This window comes from Platichthys flesus, chromosome 7 (genome assembly GCF_949316205.1).
Source record: "Platichthys flesus chromosome 7, fPlaFle2.1, whole genome shotgun sequence".
NCBI lineage: Eukaryota > Metazoa > Chordata > Actinopteri > Pleuronectiformes > Pleuronectidae > Platichthys > Platichthys flesus.
In genome coordinates, this window is record NC_084951.1 from 14,511,009 (window position 1) to 14,523,880 (window position 12,872).

Consider the following 12,872-nt stretch of genomic DNA (forward strand, 5'->3'; position numbering starts at 1 on the left):
CTCTCCACCGATTGGAACAGGCTTCAAAATGCCTGTGCTCGGTCCCGTTAGTGCTACATCGTGGCCCTAGTTTTCCTTGGCTTTACTTCTACTCCTCTACATATATCATCAATATATGCACTTTATACTCCACTTAACTTTTACAAAGCATTGCGTTACATCTTCACATTGTTTCTCATATTTAATTATTTAAGTAATCAATAATAAATAGGCAATTCGCAACTGATCCAATCAGAGCATCACTGCTGAACTAGATTCAGAAGAGGCCACTGCAGACACTCAACCATAATGATATAGTAGACAGTTGCATTAACAAATAGGCATCACTGTGCAAGTACTTTTATTCTAATACTTATAGTGTATTTAAAAGCAAGCTTTTCCCTTCTTTTGCTCAATAGAAAAGTTTTATTTCTGGTACTTTGACTTTTACTTAAGTACATTTCACTTAGTGACACTCACTAAGTGTCCTCACTAAGATAGATGTACAACTTATGGTTAAGTTTAGGGGCTTAGGTCACTAGCGGCTAGTGTCTAGCCCCTAAACTAAACCATCAAACCAAGGTGCCTAACACTAAATCCAAGTCATACACCTGAAACAGCTCATAAAGTGGGTCAGAAAGTGAGGAACGGCCTTAATGTCTTCAGTCTGTCGGTTATAGGCGCAAAATAGTCCTCCCAAAGATGTCTGTACAGGCACACACACACACACACACACACACACACACATACACACTCACACACACACACACACGTATCCTCACAGACACTCACTCATTCCACCTCAGCCCAGTGGGATCCTCATTACTGTTCTTGCCCACAAGGAACATTTTGATGTTCAGGGGATGCATTGAGGTTAATAAAAGGTGGGCTTGGGTGGAGGGGGTGGGGGGTGAGGGGCTAGTGCGATGTTATGAGTGAGACCACACCATCAGGGATGAATGAAAATGAGACACCGTGTGGTCATATAAAAGCAGACACATATTTTACCAAGCTACATGTGGACTAAGAGACTGTCAGAGAGAAGAAGAGCGATGAGATGATGAGAAGATCTGTGACTCTTAAACAAAGTATTTACTTATGAATGCTGTTTTTTAACAGTGTTGCTCTTTTGTGTTTTGTCCCTCTTGGTACCACTTTACATGAACACACATCCTGAATAGTGTCATTGTGTTGTTGTAATGTTGTTTCGCTGCTTGGTGCATTCAGTACCTATATCTGTGATCTCAACAATAACTAAATGGAAAGTCAAGAAAGTTAACATAATAATCTATTACATTTTAATTCAGTTTGGTCCCTAATAAAGTGATTTCTGTCCATAACTCGTCATTTCTATCTTTTAAATTAAGATGTCGAGGATCTCACCGTCTCCGGAGGGAAATGCCGCCTTAGGAGTCTTCTGTAAGTCACTGTGCTCAGAGGTGATAATTGCCCGGCTGGATCCTGTGATTTGGTTAAATGTCATATTATGATGACTCTATCACCACAAAGCAGCTATCATATTATTAGTTTTTCACACCTGAATTACTCCATTACTAAATCCGCTCTGGCCGCTCAGGGGGCCCAGGGAAAGAGACGATAGACGGACTGGCGAGGCTGCGAATCAAGAGACAAGATGAGCAGGAGCAGAGGAGAAGGAGTCGGGGTTGAGAGAGAGAATCTGTCAGGGCTTTTCCTGTCATCCTACATTATTCCCTTTCATAGTTTCCCCCATTCCATGTTTTATTGTCTTCCCCTTCCTCTGTTGAAGGTTGTCATGACAATATTGAACACTGTTTCCATGGAGAGAGGCTGAGCCCCAGCCATTACACCCTTTCATTCATTCGTGCCAAACTGTGGAAAAGACAACATCTTGACTTCTTATCTTGCCAGTGCAATAACAAAATGTCTCTCATTTATGCATATTATTTATGAGAGTGTCATTTAGTAGGTGGCTTTATTACTGAATGTATTTAATATCCATCTTTTAACTATTGTGTAATTATAATAATGACAATTATAATAGTAATAATTTTGGATCAGATCATTAAACCCACATTTAAGATTGTTCATATATCTGTTTCTATCTGTTTAGTTTGACTATAGTTTCTATCTAATCATGTGACTATCGGTGCCAAAATTCCGGGGATTGTCCATTTGAAGACCGACTTCTTCAAATGCAACCGGAGAAAGCATAATTTCATCCCCAAGGACTGAGGGACTCCAAGGGGTTGATCCATCTCAGGCCTGTCTTCCGCCTTTGTGTGCATCGTGACTACAACAGCCACTAGAGGGCTTTGCCAGTGGAACGTACTCATGTAGTTTGCTAAAAAAGATCAAATAAAAGATACTTCGCAACGGAGGCTCCCAATAAACTGTTGACAGTCTCGTTTACAACTTTAATGTCATCGGGGCACCAAATCTCTACATTTGTCTCAGCAGCCGACGACCGTTCGGTTTCAGCGCTCTGTGATCATCCCCGTCCTGAAGAGAGAGGAGCACAGACCTGTAAGTGGGGATGGAGACGTAATGATCTGTAGCGAGCAGGAGAATTATTTCTCAGTCAACTATCCTAAAGGGACTTCCCCCCCGCCGCAGAAGCATTATGTGTTCAGCAGAAGGCCAATCTCCTGTGGGCCACTAATGGACAGTGCTCCCTTTTCTCCTGTGCCCCTATTTGTGTGTGTGTGTGAGAGTGTGTGAGTGAGGGAGAGAGAGTGAGAGAGAGAGAGAGAGAGAGAGAGCGAGAGAGAGAGAGAGAGAGAGAGAGAAAGTAAATGGGAAACACAATGTCTCAGAGTGAAAGAACTTTGATATTTGAATTATGTCTCCATCAGCGTTGACCCTGGTGGACCACACATCTCACCACTCCTGACCCTCCTACCACCACTCTCTTCCTCTGCAGCCCTCATGTGAAGATCACACCATCAACAGCACACCGGCCGAACAACCAGCACCTGCGTAATGAAAAACCTTATTCCATTTTATTCGAATGGAACATAAATCCTTATTTTCTGGAGCGGTTAAGGATCACTACTATGACCACTACTTACACTCCACTGAGTCGGTCACCCACAGCTTGTCACTACAATAATACAATAAAGGTTTGATCTGTGATCTGTGAGCACGTAAAAATAATGATACGTGAAAATCCAGTAAATTACCTGACGACTTGTTTTTAAGATGAGATAAGATTAAATATTGACATCAGGATAGGATAGGATTAGAATATATGAGAATATATAATAGATATTGATGCTTTAATTTGAATTGATCGTTAGATTTTAGGCCTGATGATAAATGCCGGTGGTTGTGAATAACTGGCTGCTTTCAGTTCTCGTCCAGATGACTCAGATGTTATGTGTCTTCATTTAAATGAGAGACTGGAGGTGTGTGGGTTGCGAGCCTGTGGAAAGGCCAGCCAGCAGGGCCACTTCATTTTGAGCTCATTTGGCCTCGACAGAGGGAGGAAATTTGAGAGAGTGGTGTCTGGATTTGTGATTAAGAATTCATTCATACACAGCTGTGTTCCTGAGCGGTGGAGTCCTGGAACACGGCTCAGTGGACTGATGAAAAAATAAACCACTATCAAATATAGGGAAGAGGAAAGTGTGGAGAAAACAAGGAACAGCTCATGACCCAGAGGCATCAACAATGATGAGGTGAGATTTCAGGGTTCACTCCACGACGATCCTAAACAAAAGCAACCAGAGAACATTTCGGGGTAAGGTGCCTCCTTACTCTGAAATGTTGGACGCTGAATATCCTTGTGTCAGTGACAGTGGTCCACCTGCTGAAGAGGACCGAGAGACACAACAACAAGCAACAGCTGGAGCAGACTGTGGAGCATCACTACTGCAGATGTCTATGGGTCCAAGATGTCAGACGATATATGATGATGAGGTTTTGTAATGTAATTTGGGCCAAATGTGCTTGGCCCAAATTACATCTATGATGGAGGTAGATCTGTCCCTCCATACAAGATATCCATAGTTAAAGGTTATAGTAAGACAGGTTATAGTAAGAAATTATATATATATATTTATATAATATATATTATATATATATAATAATGTTAACTTAAATCATCAGAACAGAAATATTCTTGCGCATTTTCGAATAATCTAAAAATTTAAAATTTTATAAAATGCCATGAACAGTGTCCAACACAACTGACAGATATTTCCACATTTTAAGTATAATTTTTGTATATTTTGCACTTTACACATTTCATATAGCTTATTTTGGAAACAAGAATATATATAAATAAATTAAGAGATTTCAAATAATAAAAAGGAACAGGAAAAGCACGCATTTGTATTTCAAACAACACAGAGTGTGAACTCTGCACAATCTGAGCCGTGTGTGCTCAACCTTTTACCTCTCGAGTTTCCTGCTCCGGGAGAGAACAATAACACTCAGTAATCAACCTTCACCGAGTGGCCTGCCTGATTGGATATGTGCCAATAAATGAAAAAAATTAATAAATAAAACTCAGCTTTTTCTCAGAAGTCAAACTTCCACATGTAGCTCCCAGGTGGACTGTGCCTGGAAACTGTTTGACAATCACAGGGAGTTTTTCCAAGAAATATTGATTCACCCTGAACAACCTCACAAATATAACCATTCATAAAACTAACATGTAACTGACATGTGCGCTGTGTCTCTACGACTTGGAATCTACTGTCGGCAGCAGGAGAGCATATGCAACTATGAGTGTTGTCTGTACAGGCTCTTCACAACCATTTAATAAATTTGTGTTTCTTGGGATGAGATTCTTCCCCTCAAGTGGGAGGGATGTCTCACATAAGAGCTTGGCCATTATGTCTAAAGACAGGCGGGAAATAACAACCATTAGTATGTGCACTTGCCTCTTTATCGTACCCTCTCAAGTCTCTGAAACAAAGGGTCCATTTAGAGAAGTCCACATGACGTCACTTCCTGACACTTTGAAAGGGGGAAAAAAAGAAATTGATGATAGAAGTGAACGGTCGGAGCTCATGCATATTTAGCGCTACTATGGCTTCCCTCAAATCCTCCTCTTCACATACTGTTAAGGCCTCGGTGAAAACCCACCAGCAGTCTCTATCTCTTCTCTTGACAGTACCACCCCAAGGCAGATCTTACATTGCGTCATCACTAATGCACAATGAAGTCCTTGCATCCTTCTGAGATCAGTGATGAGTTAGAGAACGAGAACACGGGCATTTTTCATTCTTTTCTCAGTGGTGGTCTAATCAGTGCCCACTGCTCTTCAACTGTCATTACGGCGTTTCATGGCTGCACTCCAGCAGAATGCTTGAATGGCTGCAATCATCTCTTCTGACCGGGCCAGCACACACTAAATGGCTAATGCATTAGTGATGAGGCATCCCCACGATAGGAGGGGAATCATTATGGCGCCAATGTTATTCATCAAGGGATTATTGTGTTTTACTTTCAGCTCCTCAATACAACGCGAAGTTGTTAAATATTTCATAATGCTTTTTATGCTTTAATTGCACCCACGTCAAGTAACTCGTGGTGGATTATCTGACTTGAAGTTTGGTTTGAAGCGACTCTGTGACTTGAACTTGAGTCAACCTTGGATCAAGAGGGTCTGATCAAACAACAACATGAGGAACAAGACAGAGAAGGCTGCGTTCTCTCAGATCCTGTTCAGATATCTGGATTCTCATTCCTCCTGAGTGGTCCGATCACATGTGGGCCACCCTAAGAGGACGCAGCTGCGAGCCGCTGAGGACCTATTTGAGGTCCGATCACTCAGACCACACTCGGAGGTGGTCAGGGATGGACCTGCCCACATTCTTTTAGCAGCGCTGTAACACAAATGCATCCTGGGCCAAACTGAAGGACGCTACTCTACAGTTTCATAATGTTTACAGTCATTGATTTATTGATATTGATTTACTTGTTTCGGCCTGCAAAAGTTGACCGACATTGATCAACACTTGATAAGTTATTTTCAGGGTTAAAATTTTGTAGACTCTTTGTAGAACTGTGTGCAGACAGAGTCCTGGTGAATTATTATATGTACTGATGTGGATTGAGTTTTTAGATTTATCCAGTGTTTTCAACACTCTTACTATTACTGCTGAGAAATAAAATGGAAAAGATGGGGGTGGATCAGTGTGTTATGACAAACATTCTACAGAACATAAGATCAGTGGACCGTGTGTGTTGAGCAGCACAGGAGCTCAGCAAGGAACCGTGTTGGCTCCATTTGGTTTCACATTGTGCAAGGCAGACTTCTCTTTTGGCTGTATCAGTAAATGTGGAGAGTACGTGCCAGGGCGTCATCGGTGACTTTGGAGAGTGTTGCCAGGTAAATTGTATCCAGCTCAATGCCAATGAGACTAAGGAGTTGGAGTTGCAGACCTTTCATCAGAAAGCCCAGTGAGAATTCAGTCGGTGGAGATGGAGGCCGTTCAGTCCTACAGATACTTGGGTATATATCTCATGAAGATGGGCCGTCACCCTGGGTCAAATAAGTCTGCGGCAGACACAGGTTTATATCTGCTCCAGGCTCTAATCAGCAAGGATGGAAAATAACATCCATCAGTTTTAGGTGCGTTCATGACAAGGGGTAAAACACAGAAAGGCAGACTCATCTACTGCCAATGGGAAAGGAGTCAATAGCCTTCTTTTAGCGGTTTTACCCAAGTATAAAAACCTGAGTATACCAGTTATTTCTGTGTGAAAGAAGTAAGAGATGTGGATTCTTTGCAGTTATCTACTGAGATAGGGACATTGCAGCAGCGCTAGAAAACAGGAGTTTTAATAAGCTTATCAGCATGAGGGAAGCTGTCCAATAGAGTACCCCTGGGTATCTTGTAGGTAGTGAGTGAGAGAAGCACGACAGGCAAATACTGGTTTCATAACGAGTCATTTTAACCCTTTAGAACAAAACTAATGTTGTTCAATTTTGCAGTAATTACTAGATAATGGTAGATTGAATTTCCCTTCATTTCCCTCCTCTCTCTTATCATTAGGAAACCTGGCGAAGAGCGAGTGGAACCGCTCCGACCAAAACATGAATGTACAGTGTGTTTCCTGCTCGTTTCGGTGATCATGAACATGTTCACGTGTGATGTGCTCAAACACACTGTGTCAGTTGCACAAATTGTAGAGGAGCCTTAAAACCATCAAACTGACACAGCCATGTCTCGGTTGTTGTAATATGTAATTGAAGCAGATGAACTTTAGATTTTTGCCCAAAACCAGACCAAGGAAGGCTAGAACACCAAACCCATATGGATGTGGGCCACGTCAGGCCACGATGCAGCACTTCAGGCCGTCCTGTGGCCGGGACGTAATGGATGTGAGTCTAAAGTGGCCCATCTGTCAAATATTAGACGTGGCCCAATATCCCAAAACATGCAGTGCTCTAGGGAAGGTGTCATCTGGATGTGAAACTAAAGTGGCCAGTATATTATGAATATGGCTCTAACTGCACAAAACAAATCTGGACTACCTTTGGTAACCTTGGTTGACAAGTGGTATTACTGTGGCTCACTTCTGGCCCCGATCTGGGGCCAGAAGGATTGATTGATTGTTTGGATGTTTGATTAAGTTGACTTGAACCTAACTTCATGTGAGACAAGTAAAAGTGTATATTGTGACCTGGTAAATATCAGCAGTGACACATCTTGAATTTTTGCCTATAAGACCAATGCACAGAAACCATTAAGTCCCGACTTTAAAAAAGGAAACAGTGAAGCATGCTATAGCTCTGGCAGCTGAATCTGCAGAGACATGTTTACCTGCAACGACTTCTCTGTAAATATGTCATCACCATCTGGGTCAATTTGTTATAGGCGGTGTTTTCCCGCCCTTCATTCACACCCCCCTTTCTGGCGAGAGCCAAAGCTGCTGCGAAGCTGCGTCAACAGACAAATATAGCGTAGACCCGAAACCATAGCAACCAAGGAGGATCGCCATAGGAGCAGCCTCAATCAATGTAGAGATCAATGCAACAAATCGCCCTTCTGAAGAAAGTTAAACCACTCCCCCCCTCTCCCCCTGGGGGACAGCTGCAAAAGTAAATTAAATATAAATGTTCAAATCTGTACATACCTGAAAGACAAATGATTATTCAGCCCCAGTTCGATCAGTGATTTGAACGGGAGCCACAAACCCATTTCTACCAGTATATTGCGGGTTTTCAAATTTTCTGTGGGGGTTCCCTGCAGGAAATCCGAGGTAAAAATCACTCATGTGGGAAATACAGAATGTCCGCCTTTGAAATTGGTGTGAGCCATCACTGTCAAGTGTCCTCGGATGTCGTATTTCATGTTATGATGCCCAATTAGGTGAGATCAATATCACATTCCTGACTGACAAGATTTCCGCCAAGTGCTGCACTCTCTCAGAATATCTCCAGAGATCTTGCTGCTCCCCGGCCGATTTCTCCCTGCGAGCCAACCCCAGGACGCACGTCGATATTTCCAGCAGTTCACTTTGAGTGATTTGTTTTTGTTGGTTGTATACTTATTTGTGTTAAAAACCTTCATTCTAAATTTGCAAGATTTCTATGTGCAACAGATTGCAAGTTAGGAAGTAACGAGATACATTTACTTTACTTACTGAAAGAGAATTATTGTTGTGTAATTGTAGCTAGAAATGTTTAGTGGGAGTATTTTTTGTCTACAAACAACATTTTTCACTTTAAAAGAAAGTGCAGTGGGTTTATACAAAAAGTCAGATTTCAGCTTAAATCCCAAATGTCAGAAATCTATGAATCTGAGAAATGATGCAATCAGAGGTGTTTGTCTTTGGACCTGGCTGTTTATACTGTTTCACTTCTGAAGGATCCTGTGATCTCTGCGCTTCCCCTCTCTCTTCCTGGCGGTTTTCAAAAGTCTTCCTGTTTACCTCGGCCAGCTTTTACGTACATGAAGATGAATGGACCTACTTTGTGTGTGCAAACATTATCTCTATAAAAAGAAAGAGGATGGCTAAACTTTTTCTCTGGAATTTATCGTTGTTTTGTTTTAACTTCCCATGTTCACTTACTGTCAAGTTAAGAGATTTTTCTATCCATGTCCATCAACGGCTGCTTTTACCGGCCAATCAGCTCAGCTTCGGGTAAAAACACAGTCGTCTGTCTCTATCGCCCGTCCTGAGATATTTCTGGCACAGCGTGAATACAACACAAGTGAACCAGGAAATGTTCTCCTCTGAACAGTTGTTAAAAGTCATAGCTGGTTTTCAGCGGGTGTCTGGGGCTGCAGTCGACTCAGCCATGTAATTGGGATCCAGGAAGACAAGGTGCATTGTGGTCCAGCGGTGCCTGAGTGCGGAATTAAATGCAGCAGTCCATGTTCCTCACGTCTTATATGAGATAATTGTTAACCTGATAATTATATTTAACATTGCATTATACTCTAATGTAAAGATCAGGGTTTTTCCTCAGCTCCCACACGTATGATAACATGTAAGAGAAACAAATCTTACAAGATAAATTTGGCTGTTTCTTAGATTTGTCTCTTTGCTTCCTGCTTCCCGTCGCTCTGCGTCAGATGATTGACCTCTGCAGCTCTCGCAGCACTGCACTAATCCTCGTGTGCCACTTGTTGCTCATCCGACAGGAAAAAACAAACAGAGCGGAAACGGCTGCCTCTCGTGACTACCTGTTTCTCTGAGTCCCAGCTGATTGTGAGTACTGCTCACATTCATCGTCACTTCACCTTCCCACTATTCAACCGGGTCTGAGGACATTGCTGGATTCACAGTATTTCAACATCAGTTCTCAGCCTGGTTGTAATGAAATTGTGGAACATTTGTCAAGATTAACAACAGTCTAACCCAGGGACATCAGACCTGTGACTGTTTATTATAGGTTAAGTTTATTATAAATATAGAAATAAGTGCATCAGACCGTTGGGCCCCTCTACTTTAACTCACCTGCGGCTCAGCGAGAATAGTCAGTGATCAAGCTGCATTGTGGGTAATGTAGACACCAGGATTTCACCAGAAAGAAGACTGCATGTCATTAAAAAGATAATACCTGCAGTTTATTTTGACATTGAAGGTTAACTCATTTAAACACAGTATACATGCAATCCCATTAACATTGTATATGTTCTGTTTACAGTATGTATATTTCCTGTTTACATTGTATTACTTAAAGGTTGTATATTTCCTTGTGTTTATATTGGGTGTTTCATTATTTATTTATTTTTACTGATGTTTCTCATCGTTTACGTTCCCCTTTGCAGCTGCAACACAGTAGATTCAACCCGAGGCAAATTAAACAGGATTATCTTTTCTCTTTATTTGATCAAATTGTTCCTCATGAGTAAATTGGTGGAGTTCATTTGCTCAAAACAGAATCTGTCTGGTGGGAGACATTTCTGGATGTGCTCAGTGCTTCCTTAATTCTGCCAAAATGCCTGCTGTACCTGTTATCTGTACGTGATGAAGTTGATTTGACAAGTTTAAAGATAGACGGCTGATAGACAAAACGAAGACACAGTGTGAACAAATTATTTCACATGTGAACAAATGAAAAGCAGGCAGCTAAAACCAAAACGAACACCAGATATGAATTAAGAGGATTACCGGTTGTATCCTGGGCAGGTTTTGTTTGTATGCTTCACATTGTTGTTGTGACACATTCACACAACAATCTTTGCAGTTGTGCAGTTTGTATCACTTGGCAGACGATCCAAGCATTCAGACCTGAACCATTTCTGTGCACAAACATGTTTTATCCATTCTTACCGCTTTTAACCTGAAAAAAAAAAAATCCATTTCCAAGGCATGAAATCACTGTCTGTCCCTCTAACTGGTGGCATGTGGCCCCCTTCACTGACAGTGCTTTTAAAGTGAGCCTTGTTTGCAGTGAGACGAGCTGATCAGTAATGAGCTGTTGCGGCTGTCGGCTCAGCCTCACACAGGACCATCTGGCCTCGGCTGTGGGAGCTGACAGCAGCTGAAAAGAGTCATGTGAGAAAATGACTGATGGATCGACGCCCGCGCACTCTCAACCTGCCATGAAAGTACCGCTCAAAGTGTGAAAATATCCAGGGACGGCCTTTTCCTGGACCAGGTGGTGGGGCAGTGGGAAAAAGGGAAGTGGCCTCTTGGCTTCTTGTGCTGTTTTTTGATAATCATCTGTAACGGAAGCTGCAGGTGGGATTTCCATTAGTATGCCTACATGTGCACTGTGTGTGTGTGGGTCTACTATCAAGTCACCACAGCCTATTTGTGTCTCATGTGCTGTGGTGGGGTGGGAAATGTTTTGTTTACAGGATACAGAATAGTTTGACGTTCTTCAAAGTTCTTCAGAGTGCACCGGACAGCTGACTCAAGAGGGGAAGTTGGACGCAACCAGGGGAGACAAATAGCTTGATTTTTAACACAACCTGTGAGGCCAAAACCAACATAGAGGAAGCAGCAGCAGCAGCAGCAGTAGTCCCTGTTTTATTGGAATTCTAAGTGCATCACTCGATAGACTCCAAGATGGCCCGTTGGAGTGGAGAAACATTTTATTAAATCCACTACTCAGCAGAAGCGCAGCTGCAATTAGACTGGAAGACTCTTCTCAGTCATTTCTCAAAATCTGGTTCATTAAAAGTCCCCGAGCCACGTGTTTACAAATGGCAACGAGAAAATTTTCACCTCATTGCGAGCACTGATGTTCTGCATCCGGACGCCACAGCGAGCAGCCGCACGGAGCCAGCAGGGGATGGAGCTCGCAGCCCTGCACACGACCACAGTGGAGCTCATGGTGCTGTTGTAGGTTCAGCTGGAGATGGTGGTAAAAACCCTGAGGGCGACCAGACCAAACTGCAGCTTCCATTGCTGACCCAGTGTCTGCCACAGCGGGACACAAACCCGATCTAGTTTGGGGAAGAGAGTTTTATAAAGGAGTCACAGGGGTAAGGTCGTCCACAGAGACCAAGCAAGCTGTGGTGAGTGATGAGGGAGGAAGGAATCAAAATGTCCTCTTTGGTTATTAAATAGAAATATACAACAATTGATTATCACTTTATCATCAGGATCGGGGGTTCCTCATGGTTAGAAGTTATCTTATCCAGCGGCTCTGAATATTTATTATGAGTTAAGTTATTAAAGTCACACAAGTATAAATAAAACTAAACAGGACATCAATGCGTTCAAACCCAGAAGAAACGACAAAGACAACATGTTTCTGTTTCATAAAAGTGGTGATTTATTTCCTGTTTGCTTCGTCCAACATGTTTGTACAGTTCATATCTCTAAGTCCAAAAAACTAAAGTTTCTGACGTTCATTTACAGTCGAACATTCCTTTGTGATGGTGTTGCCAGTTTTGGAAACCACCGCAGCTCCAGTGAGTAACAACAAGAAGAGATTGCTTACATAAGAGGTCCCAGGTCACTGTAACAACAGGATTTAATCTACCGGATTAGATCAGCAGCACAAAACACTGACAGAGGAGAAAGAAACCACACATTTAAACATCAAAAACCTACATTTACACACACACATACACACACACACTCGGATACACACACAGTCACAGTTGCTCAGCTATTTGGTTTGAGAACAACCACACACTAACACCAGAAAACCAACAGACTTTAAAGTAACATTACCTACAGTACAAAATCAAAAATATCTCAAAATATACAATTATTATTTACAGCTCCTGTTTACATCCAGTCACTCTTACTATAGATGCTCAGTGTGAATTCATCAGAATGTACATCAATTTGTGCCGATTAAATACATCATCTTAAATACTATAAATATAACTATGGTATGCTCACATAAAGACTATCTGCACATAAAATAAAATACACTATTACTCTACTTTTGCTGAGATAATCACAGTATTTAAACTGAGTTAAGCTCTAGAAGCTGCTCTGTGGTACGTAATGCAACACAGCCGACACATGGACGATACAGA